The sequence below is a fragment of the Canis lupus genome, chromosome 15, assembly GCF_048164855.1.
Source record: "Canis lupus baileyi chromosome 15, mCanLup2.hap1, whole genome shotgun sequence".
In the NCBI taxonomy this organism is placed as follows: Eukaryota; Metazoa; Chordata; class Mammalia; order Carnivora; family Canidae; genus Canis; species Canis lupus.
In genome coordinates this window covers 39,899,058-39,922,077 of record NC_132852.1, presented here as the reverse complement: position 1 = coordinate 39,922,077, position 23,020 = coordinate 39,899,058, and the positions used below count along the sequence as shown (strand labels likewise).

General features: G+C 38.5%; 1 protein-coding gene and 1 long non-coding RNA gene across 8 annotated transcripts in view; one reads left to right on the top strand and one right to left on the bottom strand.

Annotated features, from left to right (window-relative positions):
* Nucleotides 1-23,020, bottom strand: part of PSD3 (pleckstrin and Sec7 domain containing 3) — a 592,272-nt gene that overhangs the window by 527,918 nt on the left and 41,334 nt on the right. The window lies entirely within an intron of this gene.
* LOC140605538 (uncharacterized) lies at nt 94-4,567 on the top strand. Its single transcript, XR_012008186.1, has 3 exons — nt 94-233; nt 2,610-2,683; nt 4,367-4,567. It is a non-coding gene; the product is annotated as an uncharacterized lncRNA (long non-coding RNA).

Sequence of the window (23,020 nt, the reverse complement as noted above, 5' to 3'; positions counted from 1 at the left end):
AATTTTTTTCTCATCTGTGGTTTACTAAGGAAAGTGCCCATACCGGATAGACTAGTTTATATTGCCTACCCAGTAATAGTGCTTCTAGTAAATGATTAATTCTACAATGGCTGTCTGTAAAAGGACATTTTTTTCTCTTACTATCTATTTTGGCCTTCAAACTTTAATTTTTATTTTCTCTGAAGAATAATTTTTGCTGCATTTGAAGGATCTGTGTAGATGTAGGCTTGAAGGTAAAAGAACAGATTTTAAACCTCCTTTCTTTCTCTGCTTTGTGCTCTTCTTTTTCTTCTGTTTCCATTCTCTTCCTGTACTGTTTATATTGAGCCTTTTACCCTTGCCTTAGTTACCTCTCCAGGATTCACTTTCTCATTTCCTTTGCCCTTGGCTCTGTCTCAGCCTCTCTTGAAGGCTCTTAGTCAGTTCACTGTTCCCTTTTGTCATAGTAACAGCCACACTCCTAGGAGTAGCAGTCTCAGGAGTGGCTGGGACCAACCCAACATCATGTCCCACAAACAAGTCCCGAATGTTGTGGATTTCAGCAGCTCTGTGCAACTAGACCAGAGTTGTCACCATGCAGTACTGTTTAGAAAGAAGGAAAGAAAAATGGGGAAAAGGATGAGAAAGAAGCTCCTACTGTTTAAAACCTAGATCAGTTCCCTGCTTGCTCACTGACAGAAGAGTCAAACGACAAGGTAGAGGTTGATATAAATATTTAGGGAAATGTGATTATGACATCAAACATTCTGGATGTTAAGGGAAGTAATTTGTAATTTTAAATACAGTGAGCCACAGACTTAGGGAAACCAGTTGGAAAAAAATCTCCACTTAAAATGACCTAAGGGGTGTTAGAGGAAAACCTAGTAGAGACTAGATTGTCAAAACAAGTGGATTTTTCCCCCCAGAATTATGGCTATTTCAGAGCAAAAGTCTGAAAGAGAAAAGTTTGCTCCATATAATTAGTATCATTTAACCAATAATACCATATCACCAATGTAGTCAGTCTCCCAAGCATTACATTATAGAAAGAATCCAGTGTAGAAAAGGCTGAAAGATAAAAGAAGTCTTTCCACCTTCCCTTTCCAAAAAATCATATGGACCCAGGAATCACCTATTTCAATCTCACCCTCAAGTGGAAAGCCCTTCTACAATATTTTTAACAGGTGACATTACTTCTGGTGACAGAGAAGTAAGTCATTGCCTCACAAAGCAACCCATTCCTTTTTTTAACAACCTTCCACTAATGAAGTGCTGACACTCATGCACTCTTCACTGTATACAAGGCATAGGCCTGAGTGCATTCTCAGTGCTTTAATTTAATCCCCACATGAACCTGAGCAGCAGGTCTGTGGCTTAGAGTAGGTAGCCTGACTTATGGAAGGGACAGAGTCTGGATTTAGGCCCATCTGACTCCAGAGTGTTTGCCGTAACCATAATGCCATGATGTCTTAGATCATATTTCCCCGGAGTTTCCACCGTGCACCTTGGTCTGGATCCTAGAGGACAAACCATCAGTCCAATTTGTCTTTCCCTCCAATAACCCTTCAGACACTTGAAGATGGTGACTGGGTCATCTTCCCATCCTTCCCCTTAACTCTTCTCTTCACTGTTAATTTAATAGCAGATTTTTTTTCAGCCTCTGTCATTCTGATGACCCTCTTCTCAGGATGGGTACCCAGGAAGAAACATAATAGATAAGATACAGAGTAATAATTATAGATGAAATTTTCATTTTTAGCTATCCAATTCAGTAACAGAAAAAATTTTTGAGTAACAAAAAATTATCTTTATAAATATCTGCTGTTGCATGTACTTATGTGTACTTGCAAATCTTTTCATTAGTAACATTATAACATAATTGCCATTCTAAACATATTATAGTGCTACATAATGATGATTTATTGCCCATACTGAATTATGTTTCAGGAGCTAAGAACAGATTTGATGGAGGCAACTATTTCTGTGTATCTTTATTTGCTACCATGGCAACTAATTAAAATAGGTTTGTTTAATTAATTAGTTATTGGTGAAACACTATGAAGATGAAAACTGGTATTAATAGGTGCACAGTGTTTAGTATTGATGCTAGTGTTATCATCATAAATGGTAAAGTGTTCATGGCCAGAATAGATCAGTTCATTTTTTCATTAACAGTCATAATTTCATTGTTGAATTAGGAAGTTTTTTTTTTAAACTTCTTTTCATTTATTTTCTTTTTTTAAACAAATTAGTTTCTCTTTTATACTTCTCTTGTCCAAATCTTAACTAAAGTTTCCTGATGAAAAAGGAATATCTTCTGATGGTGAATATAGTGTTCAAATACCACTGCTGGGCCTTTTAGCTTCCTAAAGCTGAACAAAGGATATGGAGATTGCCAGGTGTATAAAGCTGGAAGAATTACCACAACATCTCCCCAGAACTATTTCCAGAAATGGCGCAAGTGGTTGTTTGTGGGGGAGGTTTACGTTCCCCCAAATCTTGTTAACCTCCCCTAAATACTACCAATGCTTATGCAATTAAGGTAAAAACAGCCACTTGCCAAGAAGATGCAGCTCCATGACAGCCTGCAGCCTTCCCCTTCTAATAGATTGGCCCCAATTCTGTCCTAGGTTAAAATTCTAGAGCTGCCACTGCCTATCTGCCTCCTGCCGTGACCTCTTGAGTCTCCAGGGAGATCTTAAAGGTGAGCTACTATCATGGAACTTAAAAGTGGGAAGACCTACCAGAGGCCTTTTAACCAGCTCTCTGAATTCTAATAGATAAGGTAATTTACAAATGAGGAAACAGAAAATTCAGATTAGATGAACTCAGAGCTTGTTGGGCTGGGTTGGGTTGGACTGCATCTAGACTAGACTGTAGTAGCATTACGTGGCTGGGGTTGGAAATCTCACCACAGATAGCCCAAAAATACCTTTAGCTTTCTTAGCTTAGACCAGATCCATGTACTTCTGGCTAGGTCCATTTAAATGGGCTAAATGGACTATCTTATTGCCCGTACTTGAAATGCTTAGGCCTGGGCTCCTCTTTAGATGATACCTCACCCCATCATCCACCTCGAGTTAGAACAAGCCAGGGGTATGAAGAAGGATGAATTTGCCTTCAATATTTCCCTTCCTTTGATGCCCTGTGCTTCTGTTTCACAACTCTCTAGAACTAACCCTTTTAGCAATATCTTATGCTCTTTAACATCCTCTGTGCTCCAACCTTTCCTACTGCACATTAGAATTTACCTGTCCTTGAGGTCATTCTACATTACTAACAAAGGAATGTTATAGACAAGTCACTACCAGTGTCTTCAATCCCAGGTTATATATTTGTTTGAAAGAATTCTTCTGTCGGAGTGCTTGGGTGGCTCAGTCAGTTTGAGTATAGCATTCTTTGTTTCAGCTCAGGTCAGGATCTCAGCGTCCCAAGACTGAACCTTGCTTCTGGCTCCCTGCTCATTGGGAAGTCTGCTTGAGATTCTCCCTCTCCCTCTGACCCTCTCATTATGTGCTCTCTCTCTCTCTCTCTCTCTCTCTCTCTAAAATAGTCTTCTTTAAAAAGAAAAGAAAAAGAATCCTCTGTCCCTTAAATCTAAGGAGTGATAGGTGTGCCTAGGTGATCTCACTCAGTTAGGCATCTTCCTTTGGCCCAGGGTCCCAGGATGGAGCCCTGCATCAGGCTTTCTGCACAGCAGGGAGTCTGCTTCTCCCTCTGCTCCTCCCCTCATTGTGTGTGTGCTCTCTCTCTCTCTCTCAAACAAAGTCTTAAAAAATAAATAAATAAACCTAAGGAGTGGTTGAATGTAACCATTTCAAGGCCCATGGCAAATCAGTGGGAGAACTTTACATGCTGAAGAATCTAACCTGAGGAAGAAAGGTCTGGCTTGCAATATATCAAATGGGATGCTGTTCAAATACAGCTTATATGAAACTGCCTGCTAAAGACATTGTAGAGAGAATTCAGAGGAGATTGGGTCAGATGGCCTTTCAGATGACTTCCAACCTAAAATTCTGAAAAGACTGTGTTAAATCAATAGCCACTTGATTCAATGTTGATCAATGGCAACCTGGAGAGTCTTTCTCACAGCATGTTGTGGAAATCTATTCTTAGCTCTTTGCAGTGCTTATCAAATTTATCAAGCTTATCACTTCTAGTGTTGGAATTATTAGCCAGCATGTGACATTATAAGAAACAAGGACTCAAAAGCTCTCAACAAGCTGGGACATGGACTGATCTATCAAGGTGACTTTGGAATACATCTTTCTTTATAAAAATATCCATATTTCTTCTCATTCTTATAATCTGTTTTGTGTTCTTATTTCAGAATTTCAGAAACTAAGCACTGTTCCTAAGTTTGTGATCCTTTTTCCTTTCTTTACAGGATTTTTCACTCAAAAGCAAACTTCCTATGGGACACCTGGGTGGCTCATTGGTTGAACGTCTGCCTTTGGCTTAGGTCATGATCCTGGGGTCCTGGGATGGAGTTCTACATTGGGCTCCCTGCAGGGAGCCTGCTTCTCCCTCTGCCTGTGTCTCTGCTTCTGTGTCTCTCATGAATAAATAAATAAAATCTATTTTTTAAAAAAAGCAGTCTTCCCTTGACCCTATTAATTTCCAAAAATTTATCTCTCTCCTTCCTTGATATTCTAAACTTTTACCAAAAGAAATAATAACTAAATTTTTTTAGGCAGTTACTATGTGTCAAGTATTGGGGTAAACTATTTAAATGAATTATTTCATTTATTTCTCATAATACTTAATGTGATAGATATTAATTTTATTCCTGTTTAATATATGAGGCAATAAGGCATAAAGACATTAAAAATCTTGCCCAAGGGCATACAGTAAATGCTGAAGTCTAGATTTAAATCCAAGCACTTTAATTCCAGAACTCTTAACCATTAAGCCCCTCATCCTTAGTCTCTCAATCCTGAGCAATTTGACTTTTTATCCCACATTGTTGAAACTGCATCTCCTTCTGCCCAGTACTTACCCTACTTGACCTTTCCTATATTGATTTTCTTTCTTCTTTGACTCTGAGACCACATGGATCTTTTTCTTTGCAAATTGCTTCCATAAGTAAAGATTCTGATCTTTACTTTTTTTCCACCTCTCTTCTTTCCCTGTTCTTTTTCTTCTGTTACTCTACTCTTGGCAATGTCATCCTTTCCCACAGCTGCAATTACAAAGTCAATGCAAGTATCTGAGCTCATTTCTGAGTTTCAGTTTTTACATCTATGGTATATGACATATTAGTCTAAGTGTTCCAGTAACACTTCAAACTCAGCATATCCAAAGTTGAACTTATCATGTTTCCTTTGCCGTTTTAGCTATACCACCAACTTCATCTCTTCCTGCTGACTTAAATGAGATGGTGTGGTGTTGTGGAAAAAACACAGATTGGGGAAATTTATACACATCTTTCATTCCACATAAATTCAGTCTTAAAATGGAAAGGAAAGTTTTCTGATAACAAATATATTCATTTCATCAACATATATAGAATATCTACTTGTGGCACGTAGTGAAGAATGAAAGAGACAAAGTCCCTAACTCATGGAGTACAATAGGGAGGCTGACAATAAACATCCACACAAATAAACACGTATAGAATTGTTAAGTCATTATATTGTACATCTGAAACTACTATAACAGTGTGTTAATTAAAATTGAATATAAAAAATAATATAAAGGAATAATAAAACTATGAATAAAAATAAAGCAGATCAAGCATTTATGAGTGATGTGAGGGGACCTATTTTAGTTAGGCTGATCTGAGGAGATGCTATTTGAGCATTGATCTGACTAAATGAGGAAATGTGCCATACACAGATGCATGGATAAAGCTCAGCAGGCACAGGGAGCAGCATGCAAATATCATGAAATGGGAACAGCAAAAAGACCCATGTGGTCAGTGCAGAACACTTAAGAAGGTGAGGGGCAGGAGACTTAGGCAGGAAGCCAGGCCATTGGACCCTAAGGCCATAGTAAGAATTCAGATTTAGATTTAAAGCATGGTGGGAATACCTTAGAAAACTTTAAGCCTGAGAATAGCTCGACCTGATTACATTTTTAACTGTTCATTTGCTGCAGTATGAAGAATAGATCATGGAGGTTGGGGCAGGACAAGAAAGATAGCAGAAAAGACCTGCTAAGACTCAGTGGGTTAGGTAAGAAATTATGGTGGCTTAGACCAGAATATCAATGCAAATGATGAGTTTGTTGAATAAGCTACTTGTGAAGTACTATGTCTCTTATTGGAAGTATCCAGGCAAAAGGGAGGGGAGTAGTTAGGGATGCTGTCTGTGAGTTGTGCTTGGACCACATAGTATGTAAGATTTCTTTAACTTCAACATTTTACATACTGTGAGACTTGATCCCATTTTATGTAGAACCTACCTTATTTACGTTTGTATGGCCCCCTACATCCTGTGAGTCAGAAGCCAAATGGGAACGGCATTATCTCAGAGAAGGCTCTTCTGAGTTGGTCTAGCTAATTATCCTATCCTATCTTTAGCAGCTCATACGACCCTAGCATGGTAACACTGCCAAAGTGAATGGGCCCCATTTTATGACACTCATTTTATGTTATGTTATTTTATTTTTTAAAAAAGATTTTATTGGGCAGCCCCGGTGGCGCAGCGGTGAAGCTGCCTGAAGCCCGGGGTGTGATCCTGGAGACCCGGGATCGAGTCCCGCATCGTGCTCCCTGCATGGAGCCTGCTTCTCCCTCTCCCTCTGCCTGTGTCTCTGCCTCTCTCTCTCTCTCTGTGTGTCTCTCATGAATAAATAAATAAAATTCTTTACAAAAAATAAAAAAATAAAAAAGATTTTATTTATTTATTTATTTATTTATTTATTTATTTGAGACACAGAGGGAGGCAGAGACATAGGCTCCCCTGAGGGGAGGCTGCTGTGGGACTCGTTCCTGGGACCCCAGGATCACACCCTGAGCAGAAAGCAGATGCTCAACCACTGAACCACCCAGGTGTACCTTATTTTATTTTTAAAAAATTTATTTATTTGAGAGACAGTGAGTACACTCATGAGTGGGGAGAAAGGTAGAGGAGGAGGGTGAAGGAGAGGGAGAGAGAATCTGAAGCAGACTCTGGGCTGAGTGCAGAGCCTGATGCAGGGCTGGGGGCTCCATCTCAGGACTAGGAGATCATGAACTGAGCTGAGACAAAGAATCAGTTGCTTAACCAACTTAGTCACTCAGGCACCCTGACACTTTTTAATTATGTCCCCTGAGCCTTAAATTCATGGTAAAAAAGGTATAAGTTTGTGAGGACTAAATGAGAAAATATATATGAAAACCATAAACTATAAAGTCATATACAAATCTAAGTTACTATTGTTTATTTAAGTAAAATTCAATACAAAAGGTGCGACCAAATATTTTCTCTGTCACCTTGTAACTGCTAGAAATGCTGTACCTCTTGAACTTTCCTGAGCTGTACATAAAGATAGCTAAAAGCTGTAAGTCAATATGTATCAGATAAACACACTGGACTATATGCCCAGACAGCTTTTAAATAGATAAGACAACAGTAAGGATGTGTCCCAACATGCTCTGAACAACCAGGATTTCTCTCTGTTGATCTTGTCAGCAAAAATATTCTGATTGATCTTTTCTCATTAAAAAGAGACCAAAAATCTTATTTGCTAATAATATTTTAAAATATGTGCTTTTATAGAGTTAAGTGAGTGAACATATTTGAGAAATGGAGACAAGAAAAAGAGACAATCAAAATGCATTTTGTTGTAAATTCTCTTTTGGATTCTTACCTTGTACATTTTCATAACTTAGAGTTCTACATGAATTCTATCATCAAACTTTAAGGGAAAAAGAAAATTTCTCTTTTCATTAAAATTGTCTTATTTTATGTGTATGTGTTTATATGGGAACAAAACATAACTGATTAGAAACAGCTGGATGAACATGTGGTTTTTAAAACTTATATAACAAAGGAGAAGAAAAAGATTCAGATTCCCACATTACACCTAACATATGGTATTTCATCCCTGTGGGCTCTTTTTTTTTTAAGGATATCAGATTCCAAAGTGATTTTACAGGTGACCGAGCTTCTAGAATTACATTCTGCAAAATGATTTCCCTTCCATATGCTTAATGAACTGTGGGATGAGGGTCCTATGTAAGTCCTCAACATGTTTCCACGGAAAACTGGCACATATTTAGAAGAAATATATCAGGCATGATACATCTAGTTCTATAATACATAAAGTTAAAAAAAATCATATGTAACAGCTGAATGTTAGTGATTGAAATACCAGAAACTTTTATTCTGCGCCAGCAAAGTAGGCAGTCTATGAAATTGACCAGGTCTAAACACCAATAGAATTTCTGCAGTTTTCTTTAGAAAAAAAATCGAGGATATAAACAAAAACCATGCATGAAAGTGCTTTTTTAACGGGTCACTGAAACTTAAAATAGCTGAATTCATGAAGAACTCAAAGGAGTATCATAAATCCACATAATGCTCTTGAGCACAGACTTGGGCGTTTTAATTTCATTCATAATGCTTGAGTTTGCTGCCAAAAGTTCAATTTTCTTTCTTTTTTAAATTGAATTAAATGCCTGTGAAAGAATCATGCTTTCTAAAAAGAAAGCACAACTTTACAAGAGAAGAATAATTGCTCTCATCTCCAGTTAAAAACGACTACCATTCTCGTAAGATCAAATAAAGAAATATTTTATCAGTGAGTTGGCCAATAATGTAAGTAAGAGGGAGTTAAAGAAAAATATAGCCCTTACTCTGTCTTATCTCTACTCTATAATTATCTGGTTCTTGCCCTTAAACTACTTGGACCTTATAGAAATAAAAGGTCTGAAAAGGGGAGAGAGGACAGAACAGAAGAGTTGGAAAAAGAGCGGACTCAAGACCTGACACATATTAGCCAGGAGGACAATTCTGTGTTCAGCATCAGACCACACATTTTGTCAAATACTACAGACTAGCAAATAGCATATTCAGCAAAAATGGCTGTGGAAAGAATTCATATGTGCAGAATCATGCTGCATAAACAATATTTCAAACAGTTTTAGTGGTCATTTATGGTCAACCTTTCCATATACTGTGATATTCAGCCAAACACAACTCAAACAGCCCTCTCATCTGTCAGTGCTTTTGTGGGGCTGAGTGCTGTCCTTTCTGGGCAGCAGCTGATATGTCCTGTGAACTTGACAAATCTGAGCTGAAAGAGAAATGGATTCAGACTATTATTTTTTCAGGTCACTTTTAGGTTCATAGGTGAAAAATACCTTGACCACCTCTCATGTCCAATCTCAAATACTCACATAGGACTTAACACATTATGATTTTTTTTTTTTTTTTTTTTGCAGGACCTGAGTCTTTTTTGTTTTCTGTTCCACATGCTGGAGCAGCTACCTCTGAGAATCCAGGCCAAGGACTGTCTCCTGCCCCTACTGCAGGTCCTCTGTCCCTCAACCACATCTGGACCATGTCCTGTTTGCATTGGTGATTTCTATGAATCAGCTTTTCATTTGCTTGGTTCTCAGTTTGGTTCCTCCTTGTCAGTGTCTATCACTTTCATTAAGTACTCTCTACTTAGTATCTTATCCAGGCCCTCAGTAGTTTACAATTCAATTGCTCCACTAGCTGGTACCCTACTGCTTTTCCTCCCTTATCAAATCTATACTGCTTACTAATGCCAGCCTATATCTTCCATTGTAGCATCTCCCTTCTCTGAGCCAGCCTAGTGTATTGCAAAGAACCTGGGTTTTGGAACATCAGATAGGATTCAAATCTAGGTTCTATTCTTAATTAGTCTAAAGAAGTCACTCTATCCTTAAACCATTTACTAATCTGCAAATGGGTTAATCCCTGTATGGCTGTTGAATAGATTAAATAAGATTTTATCAATTATATCTGAGAAAGCATCCAGCACTCCAACACAGTACCCAGCTTATAGCAGATATTAAATGAATATAAATTATCATCTGTTCTTTTCACTATATTTACTGTCCTTTTCAACTCATTCCATAGTCCTTAATCTAGCGACTTCCAGTGCCCAGGACTTGGTCTCCAGGACTTTGTAGTCCAATGAGGACAAAGACATGAAAATAATTACAATAAACCATGAAAAGTACTGTGGAATTTAAAGACATAAGAAAGAATGATAACCTTGCTCTATGAATACCATAAAACTTCATAGAAGAGATTCTTCAAGAATGAAGAGGAGTTTGGTGCAGAGATGAGGAAGCCTGTGAAGAAAAATGTGAAGACTTAGGTATGTTCCAGGGAGAGACAGAGATGACTTTGAAAAAAGTTAAGGTCTAAATTATGAAAATCCTTGAATGGCATTATCAGGGATTTGGACTTTATTTCTCACAGGAAATAGGGAGAAAATTTTAAGGAGAGGTAATAGAAAACTAAGAGATTCACAGTATCAAACCCTTGACCAAAGGGCCTAGATTTTCCTTTTTTTTTTTTTTTAAGATTTTATTTATTTATTCATGAGAGACACAGAGAAGAGAGAGAGGCAGAGACACAGGCAGAGGTAGAAGCAGGCTCCATGCAGGGAGCCCGACATGGGACTCGATCCTGGGTCTCCAGGATCAGGCCATGGGCTGAAGGCGGCGCTAAATGGCTGAGCCACCAGGGCTGCCCTAGATTTTCCTTTCGTATGTCTCTTATTTTCAATATATCAGAAGCGTTAAGGGACTTGAGAATGACAGTAGCAAAACTCCCTTGAATATGTCAGGCATCTTTCTTGGAAAAATAAAACACATTTTTAAGCAACAGCATAGAGCACTTGAAAATAGCAGTTCCCAGTTGTTGTTCTCTAAGACTGACTCTATAGAAGTTCACCAAGTAGTTAGAAAATTTTGGGCTCTTGCAAAGATGAAGTTTCTTTATAGCACAAAAGAAAGGTAATAATTCCTTCCCTTAGTGACATCTCCATTGAAAGGGGAAGGAAAGCCTAGAAATGGAAGGAAGTTAAAGAAACCGACTATCTGATTCAGCTAAAACTCAGCTGGTGTTGAGAGGGCTGAGAAGAGGCTATTAACAATTGTTGGCCATCTCCTAGGTGCCGGCATTATGCTAGATGCTTTATATCCACTAATTCATTTAATTCTCACAATAACCTGCCAGGTAGGCATTTTGATCCCAGTTGAATTCAGGATTCTATCAACCTAATCATTACTATGTTCTCAAATGCTTTTCTTTATATCACTTTTTAAGCCATAACCATCATCCCTTATGCTCTTAATAAATGGTTGCTAGGACAATTGAAATCAGTTTCAAGTTTAGAATTCCAAGATTCTTATTGGAATCATCCAGTGGGGACCAAAAAATGTTGTTTAGAAAAAGATGAAATAATTAGATCCTACACTTTCACATCTGATAGGGATCCCGATTTATTCATCATTTCAGCATTGATCAATTTCCTTTCTTGGGGCATCACTTACTTATTCACTAAACATGAAGTAAATTCCCAGCACCATGCATCTGTTTGAAGTCAGACTTAACAAAGGGCCATGCTTACTCCCTACTTAATTGTACTCCCCTTATCATTTCCTTCTGCCTCTTGAAATACCCAAGTATACTCTTGCCTTAAGTTTTTAAGGCAAGATAAACTTTTTTCTTACAAATTTGATCCAATGTTGGATTATCCAAATGAAACTCCAGATGCTAACCTATTTAATAAGATCTGATGACGTTTTGTTAGAGTCAACAAAAGAAGTTTCACAGAAATACTGTTGGCTAAACAGTATTTAATACTGAAACTTACTATCATTCAATTCTTAGCAAGTGAAATGATTGGTTAGTCCTGCAATAGAAGAAAAAGCATTGAACTGAGTAGGAACAGGGACAAAGTTCTCAGGTGTGAGCCTCAGGGGAATACTTGTCTTTGATCAAGAGTGCTCCCTATCCATCCTCAATCCACATACTATCTGAAGAATTAATAATTAAATCTTATGACTGGCATCCTTGGGACCAAGAGCTGCCAGCAATTATATTTGCCAGCATATCCTCTACAAACTCCACCACCTCTGTGGGGCTCACTGCCAGCAGGCCTCTCATTCCTGTGTATGCGGGGACATATATCTGTTTGCAGGAAGCAGGAACCAAACTATGTGCCTGAGTAGACAAGTATTCAAGAGCCTCAACAGAGAAATGCAATGCCACTCTGCTGTTTATTTGCTAATGACAACATGCACTATTGATTTGCAAGCCTGTAGTTCTTGGCACTCTGGAGCAGCCTTTATGGACCTCCACGAGGCTTCTAGGCTACAGCACTATGACTGCAGTGTGCAGACTTCATCACAAAACAAGGGATTCAGGATTGTGTGATTGGAGGGTCCACAAGATGCTCATTTATCATAGAAGATCTTCTACCCAGATGATAAAATTCTACCATTAAGCATTCTTGCCTTAGGTGAGCATCACTCTTCCTGTGGCTGTCTTCCTCAGATGCAAACCTCCGGGAGTAGAAGTACAGGGGACAGATAAATGGAAGAAAGGACAAAGAAGAAGGAGATACAGAGGGTGGGTGGGGGAAGGAAACACAACCTTTACTTCTGCACAACTATACTATTGAGCCCAAAGGGCAGGGATCATGTCTATTTACCACTATCCTCCCACATCTTACATAATACCTGGCACAAGGCAGGCATTCAATAGGGACATGTTGAATTATGTGAATTAATAAGTCAGAGAACAGCCCCTCTCCTTCCTAAGAATGGGAACCTCTTCGAACGAACAAGGATCCCAAGGTGCCGATGCTCCAGGCAGAAGCTGGCCATCATACTGCCCTGGGGGCTAATGCTGTGGCCAGATGGGCCTCCTGCTTTGAAGTTTCTGCTGTGAGGTGACATCTACTTAAAGTTTAGTTGGGCCACTGAGTGTCTTAATGGTTAGATTTTTTTTTTTTTTTTCAGATGAATCTTCCTTCAGATCTACTTTCCACCTTTGTATGCAGCAGTTCCACTGAAAACCAGTTAGCATCCTTGGCTTGCCTAAACCTAGAACAAACAGTATGGGCACAACCAAACACTTCAAAGAACAGGGCCAAAAGCTTCTACTTCATTCTCTAAAGCTTCTGTCAGAAGCAGCAGCCAGGGTGAGGCCAAGCTTGAGAGCTGCCCTCAGGGACTGAAATTAAATGCCAGTGAACCTGGTAGGGCAATAGAGCCAACTTCTTCGGCTCTTCAAAGAGAAGTGGCCCTACCCTCTTCTACAGGCCACAGGGTTCTGGCAGACCTAACACCTTGGTGGCTAAAGCAGCTAGAGACATCTTTTATGGGATCCTTTTATAAGGTCAGGGTGTACTTTGTCTCCCCAAAGCCCACACCCTTGAAAGATTTCTGAAGAAACGGTTTATAGCACTAATCATGGTAAAACAAACAAACAAACAAACAAACAAAACCATTTAACTTACAATGATATACGGGTAACCTATGAAAGGTACTTCGCTACTGAATTAATACTTTGTGTACTCTAGGCAATTTAATTGCCAAGGTGCTAGCTTATTTATCTTCATAAGAGAAATGAGAAAGAAGAAAGAGAGGAGATTCCAAATCATCAATATGGTCAATACATGTGAAACCTATGTGATGTTGAGTTGAAAGAAATGGAAGGCAATTTGCTTAAGCAGTAGGCAGCCTCATTCACAAAATACAGAAAATTGTCACAGAGTCAGATTTATTCCATATGAGCAGGAAAGCAAGGAAACTTAATCAGGTTTTCTCATTTTACATGGATTTGGTAGAGCTACATGAGGCTCTGTATTAGTTTGCTAGGGCTGCCATCACAAAATACCACAGACTGAGAGGATTGAATAACAGAAATATGTTTCAGGAGGTAGAAGTCCAAGATCAAGTCATCAGCAGGTTTGGTTTCTCCTGGGGCCTGTCCGCCTTGGCAAGCAGATGAACACTTGCTCTCTCTGGCCCCCAGGATTGCCCCTCGGTCTGTGTGTGGTCTGTGTCCTAATCTCTTCTTATAAGGAAACGAGTCATATTGAATTAGGGCTCAATCATCCAACCTCATTTTATCTTAATTTCCTCTTTGAAGGCCTTGTCTTCAAATACAGTCACATTCTGAGGTGCCAGAAGTTAAGAATTCAACATATGAACTGGAAGTAGGGAAGGGAGCATGGTTCACAGGCTATCAAAGGAGATTATACTCTCCAATGAGGAGGGAGGAGCATATTTCCTACATTGTAGTCCTACACATAGGCAGGAGCTCAGGGATTCCTTACACCTAAATCGTATGTATGGATGCGCTTCCTATGCTTCTAACACTTTCCTGTGCCTCTAAGATCTATGACAGAAGATAACAGTAAAGATGGCTTTATTTTCTTATTTAATGAAAAGGGAAACATCTAGGTGTTTATCCTCTGGGCTCCTGAGCATGCTTTAACTAGTGAGAAGGCAGAGTGGCCTGGCAAAATCTGGAGTCTGAAGCCAGACTCCCTGCATTTGGATCCCATCCCTGCCACTTATTAGCTTCACCTCTTATTTGACTAACCCATTAGTAGAAAACAATCACAACAAGGAAAGGAATGAAACACTTAAATTCTTAGTTCCAACCAGTACTGAGCAGAAAATTGAAGTCTTGAAGAAGCCAGGATTTTAAAAACATAGCATTTCTGCTCAAACAAGCCAGCCAATTCGTGACGGCGATTGCAACAATTCTTAGATCAAGATCTCACTACTTATGATGTAGGTTAAGGAGGCCATGTCAGCTCTGCTAAGTTTGTTTTTGACAAATGCAATTTGGAAATTAGGAAAAAAAAGTGTTCTAATTTAAGTGATTCCACCTCTCCTGGGCCCGGGAGGTTTGCCTGAAGTTCTTTTAACTTGCCACAGAAATGCTGTGGGTTTCAGAGTCTACATATCCCTGCCTGTCAAATGGATTTTGGCTATGAGGCTTAGAGATTTTAAAAGGTATAGAATTAAACAAATGGGCTAAGGACCTCCTGTGGGCCAGAACCTAGTCACATACAAGCCTCTGTCCAGAAGAAATGAAGTCTCAGGAAGAAAAGAATCTGCCCAAGGTCACTGGACTTATACAATTTGGAGATGGAACCTTTAATTCCCAATTCTAAGTCTAGTGCTTGACCCCTAAACCCTCTACACTGTTCTTCACCTTGAGGCTAGAGTGCTCATTTATTTATACATCCGATTATGATCTGTTTTTTCTTAAATCATCAACAGCTCCATGGCTCTTAGAATAAACATACAACTTGTAAGTCCCTCCCTCATGGCATCTCTTCACTTGACATGCATGCCTCCCAACCTTCCATGGTATCTCCTTCCCTTGATGGCCTCCTCTAGGCTTATGTCCTGTTGAGCTCCCTTCCCATCCAGGAGCTCTACACAGGCTAGCCCTCATCTTGCCTCCATCTTTGCCTCCATAACCAGCACTCATTCTTCAGTTCCTAGTTCCATTATCCCAAGTTCAGGGAAGACTTCTTTGCTTCTAATAGAAGACCACATCTTCTATTATGCTCTTACATGATCCAGCAGCATCCTTTTCTAGCACTCACTATAGCATACTTAGTTGTATAATTAAGACTTTTCTTATTCAATTATCTATATGCTCCAGGAATGCAAGGGTCTTGTCCTTTTTTGCTCATTAAGAAGCCTCCAGCATCCCAGCAGTGTTAACACAAAATAGGCACTCAATAAATATTTTCTGAACGGATTAATGAATTAATTTACATTCATTTTCTCCTTTTCTATAATTTTGCTGCTAGAATGGGGGAAATTGGCTTCAGGGCAGTTGAAAAGCTTGAGAAAATAAAAATCCCCCATCAGAATAATTGTTCCTTCCTGAGAATACCTGGAGAACTATTTGTCATGGTGTCGTGCTGACTATATTATAATAGTCAGGGGAATAGCATGTTACTATCTTACCCTAAGTAGCTGAGGGCAGGAGCCACATTTTTATTCTTTATTATATCCACTGCATCTAGAACAGCGCAGGAAATCAAAAAAAAAAAACACAAAAAGCTAACTGAAAATGACAGACTACACAAGATGCTAGAAGAGGATGACAAGATACAGAAATAATATCTCTCAGCTTAGATGTAAAGAAATTTAGAGGACAGGTAAATGAATTGACTCTGGGAACAAATAGGAAAACCTCTTCCTTGCGAACTACAACAAAAGAAGAGAGAACAGATGTAGAAATAAAAATAGAGAAAGGTGATAGGGGAATGGAGCATTTGTGCTAGGTGTCCACAGTTTGCTTTGGTTCAGCTTTCCCACGGCAAGATCCTCAGGTAGGAATAAGGGTAGGTGGAAGAGAAGATGGAGGCTTGAAGAGAGGACAGGTGGTCGGGAAAAGCTACTATGATAATAAAGCCAGAAAGTTAGAAAAAAATACAGAAAGTCATAAAAGCAAGTATCAGGAGCTGAGAATTGGTTTGCTATAAATATATGTATGGATTTCTTGGGATTTCTCTAACTGTGCTTCAATGTCAAAATTCAGAACTTGAAGAATGGAGTGGAGTCTTTGCATGACTACAGTTAATCAAGGAGTTCAAGGTGGGGAAGGAATCCAGAGTCATCAAGAGAGGACAAATTATCCATGCAAAATGGGAATATTTGTTACTAGAAATCTTGATGATGCCTAAAGGTCAGGACTTAAGGCTCCAAGATGGTGAGTGGGTCCATTGGGTGCACCAGGACTTGGAAGTCAGACTAACTGGGGAGGACAGGTGTTTGGGTACAGACCTGAGTGTAAGTAGGGAGCTCTAGTGACCATGTTTCTACCTACCATTTCCTCCCCACTTGAAAGCCTAACACCGTGCCCTGTTCCTCCCTCCTCCCCACTAACAGCCTTTCTGTACTGCCTCAGATGCATCACCTAAAGGCAAGAAGGGAAAATGTCCCCCTTGAAAGGACCAGTAGTTGAGACACTAGCCAGGCGATATGTAAGATGTTTGGGAAGGAAAAATATGGAAAGAGGATAGAGGCAATGAGCAGTTAAAGAGGGTACCAAAAACAGTTCAGATGTAATAACAAAAAATAGGTAATGAAATGGTGAACACTCACCTGTTTACATCTAGATTTATCCAATGTAAACATTATGCCGTATTTGCTTCAGATTCTTCTAAGAGAATTTATGCTTTATGGATACACACAAGGACCTCTGTGTATCCCTCCCCAATCCATTTCCCTGTTGCTTTGCTTTTTTTTTCAAAAAAAACAACCACTATCTTACATTCTGTGTTCACCATGTTGATGCATGTTTTTAATTTTTAATATATTTGCATTCATGAAGAGTATACAGTATTATTTTCTGGGGTTCTTAAATTGTTTAAATGTAACTCTGGTTTATTAGTAATCATTCTGCAATTTACTTTTTTTCATACAATATTGTGGTTTTGAGATCTATTCATGTTGATAGATGTAGCTCAAATTTTTAAAGTTTATCTGCTTTATAGTAGTCTATTGAATAAATATATTATAATTTATTTTTCCAATGATGGACATTTATTCCCATATTTTTTTGCTTTTACAAACAATAATGTAGTAAACATTTTGTATGAGTGTTCATTTTTTATTTTTTATTTTTTTTAAATTTTTTTAAATTTTTATTTATTTTATGATAGTCACAGAGAGAGAGAGAGAGAGGCAGAGACACAGGCAGAGGGAGAAGCAGGCTCCATGCACCGGGAGCCTGACGTGGGATTCGATCCCGGGTCTCCAGGATCGCGCCCTGGGCCAAAGGCAGGCGCTAAACCACTGCGCCACCCAGGGATCCCGAGTGTTCATTTTTTAAAAGATCTTTTATTTATTCATTTGAGAGAGAGAGGGAGAGGGAACACAAGCAGGGGGAGGGGCAGAGAGAAAGGGAGAAGCAGGCTCCCCACTGAGCAGAGAGCCTAAAACAGGGTTTGATCCCAGGACCCTGAGATCCACTTGAGCCAAAGGCAGGCACTTAACCATCTGAGCCACCCAGATACCCCTAGTTTCTTATTTATATATACAAGATTTTCTTAAGAAGAATTTTTTCTACTTTTTTCTAAAAGTAGAATTTTTGGTTAAGAATATTTTAAACATTACCATTAGTCTAATGAGAGAAGAATTGTGTCTATTTTTTAAAATATTTTATTTATTTATTCATGAGATACACACAAAGAGAGGCAGAGACACAGGCAGAGGTAGAAGCAGGCCCCACGCAGGGAGCCCCATGTGGGACTTGATCTGGGAACTCCAGGATCACACCCTGAGCCGAAGGCAGGCGCTTAACAGCTGAGCCACCCAGGTGTCTATTTTGTTCCCTGTAGTATATCCTGTATCTAGAACAATGCTTGAAGGAGAAGGCACTAATGATTATTTGTTGAACAAGTGAATAAATGAAATTTTTATTTCTGTAAACCAAAAGAGGACTCCTTGAGTCTGTTTCTTTACGGTGCAGTAAGTCTTTCCTGCTCTGGCCCGCCCTTCCTGCGTTTGGACATGGCAGTGGTGGAGAGCACTCCGCAGCCAGGCCTATAAACATCCCTCCATGAGATCATCCATGTGTTTTCCCTTCTGCTGGCTTTTACAGTCATACACTTTGGAAGTCACATGTAAAATTTGTGGAGCTATGTGAGTGAACTACTTGATTGAAAACAGCCTCCCACTGCTCTGAAACACACATTTTGGATTTTACATGAATTAAAAGCAAACTTTTATTGTGTTAAACCACTGAGATTTGATGGTTTATCTGTTACAGCACTCAGTGTTAACCTAATATGGGGACAATGACGACCTTGTTTGTGAATGTTTCCTTGGTGCCTGGCAGAGTTTGTGGCATATGGCAGAGATTGAATAATATTTGTTGAAGGAAAGAAGAAAGAAAAGAAGGGAGGAAGGGAACAAGGAAATTATGTTTCCTATAATCATCTTGCATGGAGCCAGCTTCTTTGCCCCATATGTTTCTATTTTTTTCCTCTCATCTCCCCTACTTGTCTTTATGCTGAAAAATGAAGCAAAGAAACTTCACTTGGGAATTTGCCAAATGCAGTCCAGGGAATTAATCTTAGTTTTAATAATATGTGTGAGCTAATTATATGAATCTGAAACTATTTTATAAAAATAGGATTTTTTTCTAAAAGCCTACTCCCAAACAGGAATCATGCTAATAAAATTTCCCCTTAATAGCATCTAAGAATGCCAATAATTGTTAACTCTGGCATATCTGCAAGTCGAGGCTTGAGGGACTTTTGAACTAAGTTATTTAGAAAATAGGAACACTATACACATTACAGGTTATATGATATATATAATGCCAACAGAAAGAAAATGCATGGTAGAAGCTTGTCTGTCCTGTTTCTTTCTTCCTGGGCACCTAGAAGACCACATGTTGACCCACTTTGCAGGGAGCCACACAGTGCAGCTAATCCTATTTAATGTGAGTGGAAGAGATATATATGTCATTTTTGGACTGTGACGGTGAAAAGCCTTTGCATAACCTTCTTGATCTCTCTTCCCTTATTTGACTTTGCATTAGCAAGAAATAAACTTTTGTCGTGTTAATCCACTGAGATTCAGGGGTGCTATGTTGCCAAGGAATAGTTTAGCCTTGCCTAACTAATATGGACAGCTGAAGATTACTGACGAGGCAGTTCATACATAACTAATGACACATCTACTTCCTAGATGACTTGCAGGCTTTTTCAATGATCTATATCACTGGTTCTGGGGTAAAACGACTATTTCAATCTCCAAGATAGCAAGAAAAGGCAAAAGGCTCAGAAAGGTAAGTGTAGAATTGATGCTAAAGATAAAGTGTGTTAACAAAGCAAAATTAATAGTTAGGACCAGTATGCTAAGTCCCAGACCCAACTACATCCACGCCCCATTCTGTGACCTGTGACAACAGAGATTTAATCTTCTCAGAGTTTCCTTTCTTGTATTCGGATTACCTTAAACATGACTGGAAAGCCATTCTACCAAATAATGGTAGATACAGAATTCAGCACAGTCCAACTTCAGGCTCCACACTGCATGCTGATGTATATGTCAAGAGGACACATTACTTCCCCCAAATTATTTGTCTTATACTAAAAGTGTTGCTATGTGCCTTATTAATATATCGTCTAATGAAAAATAATTCTATTATCTTGAAAATATTTGTTTCTTGGTCTGAATTTTCTTTTCCTCCTTAATGTCAAATTCTGTGCCCTTTGTTTTGCTTCTTTGAGTTTTAATCTCATCTAAGTGTGATAATTTATAACAACTTTCTCATGGGGTAGCTTCCTTCCCTTTCATCTTTTTCAAGTACAAACAAACAAAAGAAATTATTTCAATGCAAAATCTAACACTCAGAAGCCACAAAAGAAACCCGTTGTGGCCTCTGGGCAGTTTGTTACATTGCAGCTTTCGGATAAAGAAAGTTGACTCCCTTCTACCCTAATTAGCCAGGCCAGGCTGAGTCTGGATGTTTGAATATTTATATCAAATCTAAAATGTGTCTTGGAACCATTCCTCTCAGTTGAAGTGAGTCAGAGTTTTTTATTCATTGAACGACCACAAAGTAAAGAGAATGTTCCTGATGGAAAGATTGGACATATTCCATGCATGGAATCTAACTAGCACAGAAAAATGCATGGGCAAACCAAGATATGGGTTAGTGGAGACCATGTTAACAGGGCAGTTGCTTCATTTTCATATTTCAACCAACAGAAAACATTCCATTCAGACTCCAGAGTATATATGGTGTCTGTGCAGGCTTCCTCATCAGCTATTCCAAACCCCTTCTCTGGTTTTCTGCTTTCCATATTCTGAAGCTAAGTGAATACTGATGTCTGTCTGGTGCAAATATACCTGAGTATTCCTTGCTAACCCCTTCCTCAGTTGCACAGATTCAAAATATACAAGCAAAGACAAAAATACAATGAAACAGAAAGTTAAACATATAATAAAGCTATTCACTATGTAAAAATTTGCAAAAAGAAATTGGGCAGAAGCTTCTTTTGCTCCCCAAATCCCACCTTATCTCTTGACTATTGGCGATGACCTCAGTTTGCTATTCTTCATTAAGAAAGTATAAGCCCTCACAGGGGACATTCTCTGGAGTAGATCACATGTTAGGTCACAAATCAGGCCTCAACAAATACAAAAAGACTGAGATCATAGCATAAGTTTTTTCTGACTACAGTGCTATGAAACTAGAAGTCAACCACAGGAAAAAGTTGGAAAGACCACAAATACATGGGAGTTAAACAACATGTTATTAAGCAATGAATAGGTCAACCAGGAAATCAAAGAAAAAATAAAAAAGAATACATGGACGCAAGGGAAAATGAAAATACAATGGTCCTAAACCTTTGGACCTACAAGGGATGTATACAGTCCTAAAAGGGATGTACATAGCAGGTATGGACCTTCTTGGTCCACCTCAAGAAGCAAGAAAAATCTCAAACAACCTAAAGGAGCTAGAAAAGGAACAACAAACAGAGCCTAAATCCAGCAGAAGGAAGGAAATAATTAAGATTAGAGCAGAATAATGAGATAAAAACTCAACAATAGAACATGACAGTAGAATAGATAAATGAAATCAGGAGCTGGTTCTTTGAAAAAATTAATAAAATTGATAAACTTCTAGGCAGTCTTAGCAAAAAGAAAAGAGAAAGGACTCAAATAAATACAATCACAAATGAGAGAAGAAAAATAATAACCAACACCACGGATATACAGAGAATATTATAAAAAACTGTATGCCAACAATTTGGACAACTTGGAAGAAATAGATAAATTCCTAGAAACAGATAAACTACCAAAACTGAAACAGGAAGAAATAGAAAACTTGAACACACTGATAAACACCAAAGGAATTGAATCAGTAATCAAAAAAATTCCCAACAAACAAAAGCCAGGGCCAGATTGCTTCACAGGAGCATTTTATCAAATATTTAAAGAAAAACTAATACCTATTCTCAAACTATTCCAGAAAATTGAAAAGGAAGGAAAACTTCCAAATTGATTTTACAAGGCCAGCATTACCCTGATACCAACACCAGATAAAGACACCACTAAAAAAGAAAACTATAGGCCAATATCCCTGATGAAGATAGGTGCCAAAATCCTCAATAAAACACTAGCAAACTGAATCTAACAATACATTAAAAGAATCATTCACTATGATCAAGTTGGATTTATTCCTGGGTTGCAAGAGTGCAAGAGTTGCAAGTATTCACAAATCAATCAACTTGATACACCATGTTAATAAAAGAAAGGATAAGAACCATATGGTCATTTCATTAGGTGCAGAAAAAGCTCTTGACAGAGTACAACATACCTTCATGATAAAGATCCTCAACAAAGTAGGTTTAGAGGGAACATACCTCAACATAATAAAGGCCATCTATGAAAAACCCACAGCTGAACATCATGCTTAACAGGGAAAAACTGAGAGCTTTTCCTCTATAGTCAGGAACAAGACAGAGATGTCCACACTCACCAGTTATTTAACATAGTACTAGAAGTCTTAGACACAGCAATCAGAGAACAAAAAGAAATAAAAGGCATCCAAAATTGGCAAGGAAGAAGTCAAACTTTCACTATTTGCAGATGACATGATACTGTATCTAGAAAACCAGAAAGATCCCACTAAAAAATTACTAGCACTGATTCACGAATTCAGTAAAGTTGCAAGATACAAAATTAAGGTACAAAAATCTGTTGCATTTCTATACACCAATAATGAAACAGCAAAAAGAGAAATCAAGGAATCAATACCATTTACAATTGCCCCCAAACCAATAAGGTACCTAGGAATAAACCAAGGCAAAGAGGTAGAAGACCTATACTCTGCAAACTACAAAACACTGATGAAAAAAATTGAAGATGACACAAAAAAAATAGAAAAATATTCCTTGTTCATGGATCTGAAGAACAAATACTATACTACCCAAAGCAATCTACACATTTAGTGCAATCCCTATCAAAATACCACCAGCATTTTTCACAGAACTAGAACAACAATCCTAAAATTTGTATGGACCCACAAAAGATCTGAGTGGCCAAAGCAACCTTGAAAAAGGA